This window comes from Scomber japonicus, chromosome 15 (assembly GCF_027409825.1).
Source record: "Scomber japonicus isolate fScoJap1 chromosome 15, fScoJap1.pri, whole genome shotgun sequence".
NCBI lineage: Eukaryota > Metazoa > Chordata > Actinopteri > Scombriformes > Scombridae > Scomber > Scomber japonicus.
In genome coordinates this window covers 15,867,553-15,883,089 of record NC_070592.1, presented here as the reverse complement: position 1 = coordinate 15,883,089, position 15,537 = coordinate 15,867,553, and positions in this window count along the sequence as shown.

Sequence of the window (15,537 nt, the reverse complement as noted above, 5' to 3'; positions counted from 1 at the left end):
CAGCCACACACTCATACTTTCACTAGGGAGACATAGTGTTCAGCCAAGCTCTGTGTTTGCCTGCCAGGGGACATTTTAGAGTAAAGGCAGTTAGGGTGCCTCTCCATATTTTTGTACTCTCCTACCACTGCATTCCTGACGTAGCATCAGTGACTCAGATCCAGCTGGACACTGTGGGAGCTCCTCAATAATTGTATTGAAGCATTTACATAGAAAGTGTGTACGATGTAATTCAGTTTTACATAATGTACTTTTTGAGGATACATTTGCATGTGTGTGTCTGTTTATATGGATATCTTCATTTTTTAAAAGGGCTATTAAAAACTGATTGATGATGACTTTGATTCAAGTTATTTACAGGCTGCCTTGTATTTATCTGGAATAGATTGTGAGGAATGAGTGTGTTTGTTCAATCATACCAGATTCTTAAAGGATACCTGGAGCAAGTAACTTTGATTGGACCAAGGAGTAGCCTGCCTTATAAAAAAAAAAAACACACACACACACATCAGTATTCTCGTTTTGGCCCATTATGATATCCAATCTAAAGTAACTTCAGTATGACCTCATTCCCAAAAAAGCACAGTGTGAAATGTTTACAACTAACTGGTTCAAAGGGGGACTGAACATTTGTAGGCTACACCATGTTTACTGTGAAAGGCTACACCATGTATACAGGAAGACCCGCTTTGGTAAAAGTTTCATTCCATCTGCCATCACTATTCGAAATAAGACATCCAGTAGGTAGCAGTATTTGTCATCTGTTTGTGCAGTTCGTGTTTAAGTCTTGTTGAATGTGTACAAGTTTTTTGTTGATGATGTTTGTTGACCTTTTGAATGTTATGAGTATGGATATGACAACATTTTCCCCCCCGGGGACAATAAAGAATGAATATGATTTGAATCTCAATTTGAAAATGCATAGCAAATGTTTTCATCCATTTATTTCATTTGAGGACATGCTGTCCAATATCATGAAAACACACGGTAACAGTGCTTTTTGTCTGATATTATTGATCACTACTTGTGAGAAGTATGTTAAATATAATTGCTACTGACGTGGGATCATTCCAGTAACTCTCTCTCCATCTCAAAGATAAGCAGCCCCCAACACACAAAAATTGACTCAACAGATCTTATCAGCTCTAATGTGTGTGTATCTGTGTTCTGTGTATCTGTATATGATAAGGTCAGTCAGTCTGGAGTTGGCAGTCGCTTGTGTCCTTTTGCCCTGAGATGATGTAAGAAGGTGAACAATGAATGAACAGAGAGGCGTGCAGTCTGAGCAGCTGTCATGACCATAAATGGAAAAGCAGGGAAGATGGTGAGTGACCTGACATCCACTGTCTACATGGGATCCACTCACTGAGCAAGCGACACACAAACACATGTACTCACATCTACACATGCACACACACATGCTGGTGGGAGATTTTGACTTTCACTCTTCCACAGCATGCTAAGTGGGCCAATAAACAAATCTGTGTCTGTGATACACTGCAATATGATGGACTTAATTTTTATGATCCTTTAAATATATGCCACTATTTGTGTACATTAATAGATGTTAATACACCTGTTTCTAGATACCCACATCTTGTTTTTTCAAATGTACAGTAGGTATTAGTGCATTCTCCTTGGTGCACTGTAATACTGGAAGACAAGGAACAAGTGACAGCATTTCAGAAAAATAAAAAATAGATATTTTGTGACATCAGAGCCACAATAGAAAGATGAAAAGGGCAAAAAAACCAAAAATGTAGTATTAGGACTTCGCTTTTGCACATCTAGGTCAGTTTTATTTTTTTTCATCTGGGCTCTTGCAGACAAACAGACCATTTGCAGACTCCTGGCTTGCGGCTAGGTATGACAACATGAAATGTGACATCACTTCCCTTTGAGGCAAGTCACTGCTCACTCGACTAGAGCGTGAACACATAGCCATGCAGGGGTTTCTCTCTGTGGGTGTGCATGTGGGCACATGACATCACAGCGTCATCGCAGCCCATCTCTGTAGCCAAAGCTGTGCCTCTTGAAGCAGAGATTATGTCAGAAAGTGCCATGCTAACAGAGCTGCCGTGGCTGTTGTTGTTGTTGTGGTAGCCTTGCTTATATCCCTCTCAGTCTCTTGTAAACAAAAAGAGGAGCAGCACCGACAGATTAAGCAAAAGGAGGGACTTGTTTGCCCAAGTATGAGGAGAGGCCAGAGGGCGAGCAACTCCTCTGAGTCTGAAGGGAATCAACGGCCACAGTCAAAGGACAAGCTTTCTATAGAACAGCCGTCGACACATGGATGCTTATCTGATGAAGATTTATCTTCAGATTCAGATGTGGAGGCAGAAAGTCTGATGAAGAGGAGCCAGAGGTTCAGCTGCTCTTTCAGCTTTGGAGAGAATCAGCAACTACAGTCAAAAGATGAAGACAGAGAAGAGGAGCTGTCACCAAACACCTCTAATGGAGTACCTGTCACAGAGGTGGTGGAGGTTGAGTTAGCAGAAGGATGCATGCAACCAGAGAAACTGGATACTTTTTGTGGAAAAAATCAAACTCCAAGGTCAAATTTATTCAGGCCGCAGGAGTTATGGCTAGCAATGACAAGATGTCTCTCCCTCCGATGGCCTCCATGCCTGTCAATCAACAGTCAAAGTAACAGGAAATTAGCCTTCCAAGTGGACCTCGACCAATCAGCGGACACAAAGTCATCTGCCAGCTCCGAATCAACCAATGAAAGCTCCTCAAGTACTTTTCCATCTGAGGAAAGAAATGTGAGATTGGTGGAACATGAGAGAGAGGAAGTCAAAAACAGAGTGGTTAAAAGTGGTCCACCCCCTCTTCGAGGGATTTCTCATTCCTCCCCCAGGGTTCCAAGAGCCAGACAAACTTCAGACTCAGTGTTAGCTTCTATGATCTTGGATAAAGAAATGTTTTTGAAGATTGAGTTGGTAGATGCGGGCGAGGAGAGGGATGATTTACGCTACCGGGCAGAATGGAAGCTGTCAGAGAGAACTAAGGAACTGGCAGAGGGAGTCTGGCTCTCTAGAAGTCAAAAAATGATGGATTGACTTATTAAATTAGAGGTATGGTTGCCTTTGGATGGAGTAGAGATTATATTATTCACCCATCAAGTTAGATTGGTTATTGCAACCATCAGTAAATTGGTTATTATTATCATCTAATCTTAGTTTGTGTGACTGCTGATTAGGAATGGCCTAGATTTCAGTGAATAATCAGTACGATTGGTTTTGCATGATGCGTAAACTGCTGTGTGCTGAAACAAACTGTGCCGATACAAATGCAGTGGCTGTATCTAATAGAAATGATATTTTCAGAAACACAGCAGAGCACAATTAGTGTTAATGTTTATTTTTCCGCCTTTCTGGGTCTCTCGGAGAACATTTTATACATGGCTGGTTCCATGTGTGAGAGGCTAGAGAGACCTGATGGAGTATGACATGCAGTTATTGATAAAAGTGTTTTTTGAGATATTGGTTTGATTCCTTAGATTAGATTTTACTGGAACAAATATAAGCCAATTGTACACCTACATCATGTTCGTCATTGCTGGTTTGTTTCAAGCAATTTCACAAGCAAATTTTAAATTCACCCAAAATAGGATTTATAGTTGTTTTGCAGTAGAACAACAAAGGAAAAGCAATATGTTTCTATACAGGTACTAAAGACATTCAACACACAATACAGTTCAAGCCCAAATTAAATGTTCATGGTCTGTATGTGCCAACAGTCTTTAAATCTGTCTTTGTAAATCTCACTGACTTTTTTATTTATTTGGTGATTTGTATTTTAAAAATCCCAGACAGCATGTTTAATGCCTTGGGGGTTGTGTGAGTGAGAACATAATGGGAATTATTTAAATGTATTTCAAGATGTCTGTTGGGATAACAGTAAGTGCTTTAACAGAGTCTCAGCTGAAGAGAATTATGAGCAGGGTTTTTTTTTAATCAAAGCTCAGATCTAACAGCCTTTCATTACAACATTATGAGACAAAAGAAAATGAAAAGAATGTCATTTCCTCAAACTGTTCAGCAGCTTTTGAAGCATCAGATGCAAATTGACAATGCTAAGCTGCAAAATTAGGATTGTAAATCAGTGCTGCTATTATCATTTCTGTTTTTCCAAATAGGAGCATCATTCAGTGTTTGTAAGCATGTCCAATGCTTAACCATTTAACAACTATGTCTTAGCAAACTATTGGTTTACGTATTGGTTACTTGATAATCACATGCAGTAACAGTCTCCCTGTCGTTCATTGCATTTTATGGCTTATTTATCATTTTGCTACTCTATTCACCTGTAAGCCCATAACTACTAGTACATTATTTATATCATAGTATATTTTAACCTAACACATGTAACAAATAATTCAATCACTGGGACAAGTTTTCCATCCTGTCATCCTTTTGACAGATTATTTTAGCCTTACTGTAGAAAACTGGAGCACATTTCCATTGAGGCATTGGCATAGGGTGTGAAGGTATAGAGGCTGTTTCTTGGCAGGGACTGCCATTGCTTGTTACTCTCATCACTGTAATGAGGAGTGCTGGAGAAATGGGAGGGCGAGAAAGGAGGAGGAAGATAGTGATGATAGAGAAATAAAAAGATCCGTGTAGGAGTTTGAAGTTAATCGTCCAGAGAAATTTTTTTTTCTTTAAGTTTCAATGAAATATCTTGCCCTCAACAATGAAGTCGAAGTCATCAAGAGTACAATTGCATTTATGTAGGGTATGGCATGAGTATGTTTTAAAAAACACTTAAAGACTGGTGAATGCAATCACACCATGTCTGGCCCTCATGAAAGATGATGAATAAACAGAAGGAGATAATAAAAAAAAGTCTGTAAATGTAGTATGTGCAAATGTGAAAGGGATGAGGAAAAGGTAAGAAATTAGTCTCATCTGCTGTGAGCCCGAAGTTTCATCCCCGAAGCCACAAAACTTGTAACCCATCATCACTAACGATGGCCTCATTAGGCAAATGATACATGCACCACAGATGATGACAACTCAACTCGATACCGTTCTGGTAAAGTGTGATTAAGTACTGAATGTGCAATTCCTTATATGCTAGTCATTGTAGACGAAGTAAAACGAAATAATTGCAACTACTGTAGGCAGCTAACAAGTAGCCACACTACAGTGAAAACAAATATATAAAACTTTCATCAGGGCTTCATAAAATTATTTTTGGAACTTTTTATGTGTTTAGTACATAAGGATATAGGAGAAAATGCTTTGCTAGCTTTGAGTCTTGTTTTAGCTTTGCTATAAAAGATCAATCAGTAGTCCAAGCTCCTGAAAGCTCTAAAGATTTACTAGTTAAAAATGATCTAATTTTCTCTGTGTAGGAAATTGTGTTGGATCCTAGACACATTTGCTAATTAAAATTGTATTTAAAAAAAATAAATAGTTGTTATTCCATTTTGGTTTGGCAGGGCTGCAAAAGGCATGTATTTTACATTCATATGCAATCACGGATATTCATATTGGTGAAACATTGGTGAAAAAATAAAGATATTTACAAAGTATTTCTTGTCTTTGCCACCAAATTTATCATATGTTTTGACACCAAATATACACTTGATGATATCCAAAATATCACCATCTAACAAGTGGTTTCTTTACTTTCTTTACAGGTGGTTTTTATAGTGTTGGTAATAGTCACTTTTCCTTTGTCACTCATAAACTATTTAGTTTAGCCAGTTTTACTTCTGAACATAAAGCTCATCATAACTCCATGTCTTTGGTCTTTGGCTATACCAGAAACAACAGGATCTTTTCTGGCAGAAAGCATTTGAGGTTGTAATGACACCATCATATCCTGGCAATCATCAAGACTGTGGAAGTGAAAGAGACGTGTTTACCTCATCTGTCTTTGGACAAAGTGGAGAACGGCGAGTTCCTCTTTCTCGGTTCATCCAACAAGCGTATTTGTAAACTATGCTGGAAGGAACCGTTCCCAAAGATAGTTACGTAACGTGGTGATAGACTGCAAATCCCAGCAGAGGACACACATTCTAGTCGCCAAAGGACAAATGTGACTTCATGGAATTTTGAGGTCTTAAGAGACCAGACACAGAGTAATTGCTTGATTCCTTGGTCTTTTAGCTATATTCTATAAGATTGTAGCTTTTTAGAAAAGCCATAATGCTCTAGCCTACCCCCAAATGTAAAACTGCTCAACAAATTCATTAGATGTGACACTTAATACCCTCTTTTCGATTATTTTATGGCCATATTAAATGCATGAAGTATGTATGAAGATCAAAGGTCCTATACACTCTCTGCAAACATTTGTTCGGCCGCATTTTAACTTCAGGATTGTAGAATTTGTGTTAGCCTCTGTGATGACAAATAACCCGGTGTGTTTCATTTTCCTTAAACAGGAACATTATCCTTTCTAGGTGAGAGTCGGAATAAATGGGCAAAGAAGGTAGATTAATCCAATAATGGAGAATCATCATCTGCAAACACTTACCAAGAACTATTGTTGGCAGACAAATGTGTTAAAATGTCCTTCCAATTGACATGATTTGTTTAATTTCAATATCTTCACAACATATTTTTTGTCATCATGTTTACTATGAGGGGCCGTTACGGACATAATTCAGAATTACCATTCGCATACACATATGAAACCAAAAATACTTACCACACTGATATTCACAAGTGATAATACAAGTGAAATGCTTTCACACACACTACTGAAACGCTCTCACACACGCTACTGAAACACTCTCACACACACTACTGACACGCTCTTATACACACTACTGAAACGCCCGTACACACACTACTGACACACTCTCATACACACTACTGAAACCCTCACACACACTACTGACACAATCTCATACACACTGCTGAAACCCTCACACACACTACTGACACAATCTCATCATACACACTGCTGAAACCCTCACACACACTACTGACACAATCTCATCATACACACTACTGAAACGCTCTCAAACACACTACTGAAACGCTCACACACACACTACTGACACGCTCTCAAACACACTACTGAAACGCTTGCACACACACTACTGACACGCTCTCATACACACTACTGAAACGCTCGCACACACACTACTGACACGCTCTCATACACACTACTGAAACCCTCACACACACTACTGACACGCTCTCATCATACACACTACTGAAACGCTCTCACACACACTACTGAAACGCTCTCATACACACTACTGAAACGCTCTCATACACACTACTGAAACGCTCGCACACACACTACTGAAACGCTCGCACACACACTACTGACACGCTCGCACACACACTATTGAAACACTCTCAAACACACTACTGACACACTCTCATACACACTACTGAAACGCTCCCAAACACACTACTGGAAAGCTCGCACACACACACTCTCTCATACATTTCTGAATATATTTCTGAATATATTTGTGTGTGTGTGTGTGTATGTGTGTGTGTGTGTGTGTGTGTGTGTGTGTGTGGTATAAAACGTGCAGATGGGATTCAGCCTCAGGTGTGAGCATACTGAAATGAAATAATATCAATTGTGGCACAGAGGGGCAAAGGGGACACTGGGAAGTTGAACACTTGACTCATGATGATGAATTGTGTGTGTGTGTGTGTGTGTGTGTGTGAGTCTGTGGAGGACAAAGGAGAGCGTGATGGATGATTCCTGCAGGGCATTTGTGATGACGGCCAAGATTAGTCAGCCCTGGACACACACTCGTGCACACTCTCACAAACAGGCTCTGCAGATGGCCAGAAGTACTCTGGTGACATCATTGGTTGTTTGAGATTCTTATGAGATGTGTTTGCCCTTGTGTGCTTGCTCATTGTCTGCTGCATCTAGCATCTAGTATCTAGCTGTGTGTGTGTGTGTGTGTGTGTGTGTGTGTGTGTGTGTAAACATGTATAGATGTGCATGGAATACAGTATCAAGGTAGGATTATGCTACAGCACGGTTCTGGTTGACTGTATGATAGATTATTATCATGAGACTATTACTTCCTGCTGTCATCTGCACACCCACACATACATACACTGTCCTGTGGAACTATGCTAGTAGTGTAGACTGCACACAGGCAAGTCTGACATGCTGCAGTGGGTATTTTCTGCATTACACAGAACTTACAAGATACATATTATTGGCTGGTTGTTTAACAATACTGTGCTGCAGTCACCACTGAAATTTCTCTCACATTGTCTGAGAAGGCTTCATTCAGCTGAGGATTGTGTGCCTTACTCAAAGCTATACTGGACATGACTGCTGAGAGAAGGGTCGGCATGACTAATTTCCACTAATAATTTCCATTAATAATGTCTTTCTTCCATACTAACTAAGATAATCCAGTAAGCCTGAAGCAACAGGATTTGCTGTGTAGTAAGAAAAAATCCTTTTCCCTTCACATCTGAGGATTTCATCATAAGTTATAAGTTCATTTAATAAGAAACATTTCAGATAAGTAGTGATATATCCCATGACCTAGAGCAGTGGTTTTCTAAGAAACTCCAATGAAAAGGGGATTAATTTATTTCCACTGTAATTCCATCCATAAGTAACAAAATGACAAAATGTATGACTACTTTCTAGCTTTAATATACTTTCTATCATAAAATGTCTAAAAGCAAAAATCTTATCAGATGGGGACACTTGGACAAAATCAAATGGGTGTCCGTGGTCTAATTTGTGCCAGTTTAGGGGTCCTTGATGTGAAAAGGTTTGAGAACCACTGGCTTAGATGAAGTGAGATTACATTTCCACTACAAACAATTGGGTTTAATGGACCTCACTTAAATATATTTTTTATTTGCACTGTCCACCAAAAGAGGTGCCAGCTGACAACCCAATCAGCCTTTTCTGATAACAGAGAACTGCATGCCTAATGCATCTCTTGTATGCTATATCTCCTATACTCTTTTAGTAATTTGCACTCCATAAACCCCATAAAGCTGTGAGGTGATTGCCAACAGTTCAGCTGTGTAAAAAGTAATTAAAATTCATACTTAAGTAATTTCAATAATGTTTAATTCATAATGTCGCAGTAAAGGCTGTAAGCCTGAGCTGTTGTGAAAAAGTCAGACTTGAATACCAGTGTCATTACTATCAATAGAAAATAAGTACCACCAAAGGTACAGTGTGAGGGGGAACTTTAAAGAGACCTATTATGCTTTTCCTTATTTTCTGTTATGCAGTGGTGATTTTAGATCCTTTTTAGGGGTGCTCAAGTACCCCTACATTTGATCTCAGCAACCCTTAAAATAGATAAATTATTATTGTATTTCTTTTCCATAAAATTATTTTATACAAATGTAATTATTTTGTGAGTTTGCAATTTGTTAAAGATTGGACAAACATTTATGCTACAGTTTCAAATGGTTTTATTTTAACAGGTTTAATGTACTTTGGATAGTTCTGTCATTATTATTGTTTGGTCTGAACCATTATTATTATACATTATAGTAGACCACTCTATGTATTAAAAGGGGGTTTGAACACTTGGAGGGCATTGTATGTCAAATTCTCATTAGGAGCTGAGCCCCCCTAAAGGTCTAATCCTAAAATTGCCCCCTGGTCATGTGTAGTATTACAATCTCAGATGTTGATATTATGAAATAATGAGGTAATTGTATTTAAAAGTAATCCCTGTGAGCAAACAAGTACTACCTGCAGACTGCTCTGAAGGCTTATTTTCCCAAAGCTTTTTCTACTATCAAACTGAGCTGAGGTCAATTTGTGATGGATTTCTTTATACAGTCATCTACTATAGAGCTGCAGCGTGTGTGTGAGCTGCTGTTGAACTTCACTTCTCTGATCTACTAACATTATGCCATTTCTGTGATTGTCCTCCCTGCATTATTTCTAACTGCTCTGGTTAACAAATATTTCCAGATCTTAAAGGTAGAATATGTAGAATGAGCAGAACAACGCCATCTAATGTCTCGAGATCGTAGTCGCAACAACCAAAAAGTAATTCCAGCAGTCGGGTTGCCAGGTCCGGTGCCGGATTTTATTTTAGCTCTAACTCTGTAAATTATCCAGATTATCCAGACTTTATCCACATGTCTAACCTTTTTAGGCGAGAAAGTATCCCTTTAGATCCACAATGTGACGCTAATTTGTCCAAATAACATCTGCTTAAAGTTTTGTTCCTGCGAATTCGGAGCCACTCAAGTTAGCCGTAGCGAGTAACGCACTTCCGGTCATTTTCACAAAATAAAACACCCGTTGCCTTTTATTATTAAGAAAACCATAACGATAGAGTTGGTGCTTTTATTTTGAAAACAGGAAGCGAACATACCCTCGCTGTAACTGACTTGAAACCACCGAGGTACATTACATTGTAACGCCAGTAGGAGTAACAGCAATGTCTCTGCATGTACTGCCTAATCCTAAGCACCGATTGGCTTGTGTGTGGTGTCGTCAGAAGCAGAAGAGGCTCACGGTCGTAAACATCTAGTCACATGTACTCTGAGATGGACGCGCAGGTCAGGAAATGACGTAAACGGACCGTATATGGTTTGTTATTTGTGTTATTACATTACGTGTTGGACTAAATACATGGACATATTGAGGAAAATATTCCGGTTTTATGGAAACAGATTTCATATTTCACAAGAATGGATACTTGGCGAGCTGTACAGAAAGTCCCGTGTCATAAGATGATCGTTGTGGATAAAGGGAAGACTTTGAAGGTATGTAGGCATTATAGCTTTTCTCACTTAGCTGAGGGGCTAGCCGAGCTAATCGCTAATACTATTACGGCTGTGAGCAACCATATAAGTCGTGAGTGGTCTTGAATGAATCAGAACAATCTAAGCTTTCCAACAATGTATGCATGAATATATATGTTTAAGGGTTGGTGTTTAAAACATTCAGAAGAACGTGTGGCTACCTCCTAACATCCGTCCCGTCCCGTGAACGGAACAGCGTGCGTTAAGAGGTTAATGATCAAATATCAAAATCCGAATAGCGTCAGAAAGTCAACCCATTCTCCACATTTCCATTGCTACCGTTTTGATACTTCATGGTACACAAACAAATAGCATCTCATATGAAAGCTAAGACCCTGGCGAGTTCAACAGTACCACTATTATTGAGCTAAAAACTCAGTGAACCAGCAGCCAAACAATACAAAGGTCAATAACCACTTATTTACAGCTACTAACAGATATTCTGTCTTACCTTCGAAGTTTTGTGATGAAAAGTTGTACTTGAGAGCAAAAAACGCTGGGAAGTCCAACACGGCTCTGCTTGTTTACAACTCCATTTCACCCAGTGCCAGCCTACAGTAGCTGCACCGGAACAACAGACAACCCTGGCAACCCGCAATTCCGGCCGCTAAATGGCTGGTACAGTGTACACAGAACGTGTCAGAACGTCATTGTCGAACCCGTCAAAAAATTTTAAAAATATTAATTCAGACTAAATTTTTTTTTTTAATGGAAAAGCAATACTTTCATTCTGTACCCCTCAAAACGCCCCGTGGCTGTATTATTTTTTTTTAAATATAGCTTTTAATAAATATTCTACATATTCAACCTTTAATGTGTTGACCAGTTTTATCGGAAGAATAGCACTGCTAGCGAAGCTCTGCTAAAACAGTGGATAAGCACATTTCATTTCCTGTAAATTCCACTCAATAAAAGTCTACCATTAGTCAGTGAACAGTTTTTAATTTGAAGCAGCAAAACCAGGAAAAGAAATAGTTTTTATCAGCAGTAACATAATACTACTGAGAAGGCTTAAAGTGATTTGCAAAGCGTAAAGTAAGACAGTTATCTCAAAGTGCAAACAGGAATGCAGAAAGAAACTAAACTTCAAGCCACAGAGATTCAGTTGGAAGCCAGAGTGAGCTGAATACTGATAAGATAAAGATGTCAAACAACAAGCCAGTAATGAGCCTTATTCACTCTACATATTTCGAATTGTATTTCAGCTCTAACAATTATGGATGTATTGAATAAGTTTGAGTAAAGAACAAAAACTAGAAGCAAAATCTGACCACAATAGTTTTTTACTACCTCCAGAGCCTTTTCATGGAGCCAGGGGAAGCTTCCTGAAGCTGGCCAATCAGAAAAGAGTGAGCTTTTAAGCTGGGGGGCAGAGGGTAAGGGAATCCAAAACTGCTTGTTTCAGAGAAAGTTTGAACTACAGGGCAGTATAAGATTAATAAGGAGTTTTTTGTTTTTTGTTTTTTTACTGTGAATCATGTAAAGAAACTGTAGTGGAGTCAAAAATAAAAATGCATAGCTGGAAATTAACATAATATGTCCTCTTTAAAGACCAACACATTTGTTTTCTGACTACATTTTTAGGACATCATACATGGTTTTAGAATACAATACGGCAATATTGAAAATCTTCCTCATTCCTAATAATCAGGCTTGGATAGCAAAGAGTCCAAGCCTGATGTAGTTTTATAATGTATATATTCAGTAGATGGTGTCTTCTTTCTGCCTTCATTAATGATACATTACACCTCTCCTTGTTTTATATAAAGTTAATGTTCTTTGTACATTGTCCATGTTCCAATAAAGAAATTCAACCAAAAAAGAGAAGCTTTTTTCTGCAGACAAGAAATGTTTCTTTCCCCTTAAATACTATAGTTATTTCAAGAGAAACAAACATTAAAAAGTTATATAAAAAGTTATATAATGTAGATGGTGAACACAGTCATCCATCTCTAATCCAAGGGTCAAATAATTCCCGTAGGTATCCTATTTTATAGTTCAGTGTAACATGAGTCAAGCCATGATGATCGATTCTGGTCAGTACATCAAAGAAAGCCTTTTAGCAAGTGGCTGAGTACCATTTACATTGATGTGCTTGGGTGATCATTTACAGAGCTTGCTATCAGGCAGTAACCACAGTTTTCTTAGAAATGCCTTGAGAGGGTTTCCAGGTTCACATGCAGCGCTGGTGGGGAAAAAAGTTAGCTTTGGTACTGTGATATGGCACATTTGTGAAAGTGGAATGCATTTCTAGATATGGAAAAATGTTCCATTAAGGCACTCCACTGAAGATAGTTACACAAAGGTATGAAATATAACAAGCACCATGTTTTTAGTTATGATATATAATCACTTATATAATCTCTGTAAAAGGGACTTTGACAGAATATTGCGAAGTGTTGGAAAAGCTTTTGCAGTCACAGCTAATCAGATGAACATTTGCTGTCATAGCAACTCTTATAATAAGGTATGATCTAACTGATCTAATGTACTTTTATACTGCATATCACAATCTTGTTGAGCTCACTGCAGTTTCTCCTCCAGCATGTGTATCTTTTCCTCTCCATTTTCCTCACATAAACCACACTTTATTGTATCAATAACAATGTACATGGTGGTGTAACTGTGGTCTGGTCAAGTTGGAAAAAAGGTCAATTAACACAATATACATAAATAAGTTACTCACACAGTTACAGCAATTGGTGATGTTAGGTCAGAATACCAACCCAGCCCAGTTCACCAAATTACAGTTTGTCAAGATAGAGAAAAAAAAGGGTACACATATTTTTCTCTGTTCTTTGTAAGATTTTTAACCCCGAAGATAGAAACCAATTGTTGGAAGGTAATCATTGTAATGTTCCAGCATGCAACAGTTCAAACTATTGTCAGAACTGTCAGTCATATTGTTATCAATTAACATTTATACCAAAAGAAACCTAATGTAAGTCGGACATTTGCATGTAGCCAGCCACAAAAATATGTGTAGCAATAAATGATAGTAATGAGTGCAAAAGTTTGACTAAATTGATGTCACTTACAAATAGCTGTCTTTATGTCTGTAGTAAACATGGTATGGGTGATAAGACTAAGAATAGAGCTTTCTTGTGAAGGCAGGGGAAAGTCTACAGGCCTTAGGTTATTCAAATGATCTCTTCTCTGTTTCAAGTGTAGTGCCTGGTTTATTGCACATCGCACATTTCCCAAGACTATGTCAGGTCATTCACTTTAAAATTTCAGAAATCTGCAAACTGACTCAATAATGTCAATTATTAAGGAATAAAGTGAGTTTGTTAAATTGAAAATGGTGCATTTATTGCTTATAAATTCAACTCTTCGTTAGTGTGAGAAGGAATACAAATATTTTTTTCTTAAGTCAGAGTTACATATGCTCAGTTTAATTAATGAGCTGTAGCAGAACAGAAGATTTTTAAAAATTATTTAAAAAATGAGGCACAGTAAATCTTGATTTTCCGTCTTATTAGTCAAAAGAAGATATTACTTGTTGTTTTTAAAGTTATTTGGGTACTTTTACTGCCGGGCTAATTGGTGAGGAGGCTGCAGTAGGTTATCTGTCAAAGAATCACAAGGTTGGTATGATTCTGAGCTGCATACATGGTTGAACTTAACTCTGCTTGTTCCATTCAAGATGCTCATACAATTCTATAGGTTCACTATTGTTCACCTCTGCGTATCTAGGTTTGTACTTGCCTTAACAAGAGTATGCTTGTGTGTGCCTGCATCCGTATTTAATTCTGCTGGGGCTTGTTTAGACACATTCACATCTGCCCCACTCTACTTATTCTGTATGCCTCAATGAACATTGCAGTTAAAAGTGTGTTACATGCACTGCCCAAGGGAGATTCTGCCATCCAAGCCTGGTAATATAGAGTGCAGAACACTTTCAGTAGCTCCCATAAACACAGAATAACACTGTGATTCTTTATTTTAGTGGCAAATGAGAGGTAATGGAAAAAAGTTTGTGGCATTTCACCCAATAAAATACCTTTATGAAATAGTACATTGATTTAACTTGACTGTTACATTTTTTTATCCTTTGAGGTAAGGTTGGATATCATTTTCAGCCAGAGTTGTGTAGTGCCTTGTTTGTCAAGGATACTTGTTCGTCAAGGCTCAAATGACAAACGGGGGCTGGAGTGATGGGACATGTGGATGTCTTCTAGCAGAGAGACAAATGTGGTCAAATGGCTTGTCAGACATGAGTCTTTCATTTCATGGGGTATCTCCTTCGAGGACATGGCGAGCAAAGGTGTGGTCTCCAAAGAACTGGACAGGTAGGTTTAAGCTGTACCTTATGCACATTATACAATTGTCTGCAAAGGATTTACAGTTGTATCACCAAGAAGTGCACCTAGATTTTTCTATAGTCCATTTTATGATGATGATGGTGATGATGTATTTATTATTTACCAGTGACTGATTACCTCATAGAAACACCCAGTAAATACAGCTAACTCATATTTTTCCTAATTTGACAAGTTGACAGGGACCACAAAGCACCCTTAAACAAAGTGCTAGTGTAGAATAAATGTGTTGATTGTGGCATTTTTCTGAGAAAGCTTATTTTAAGCATGTTTTTATTTAGCAAGTATCTATGGCTAGGTTAATGGCTTACTTAGCTAAACTGCATACCATGTACCAGTGATGGCTGAAACAATATACAATAATGTTGTTCAGTTCTATTCTACTGAAACAAAAACATAGTTTTTTATTCTTTCACAAGTTAGAGATATACTGTGTGTATCTTGATCCCTTTGGTCAAAGTAGGAAA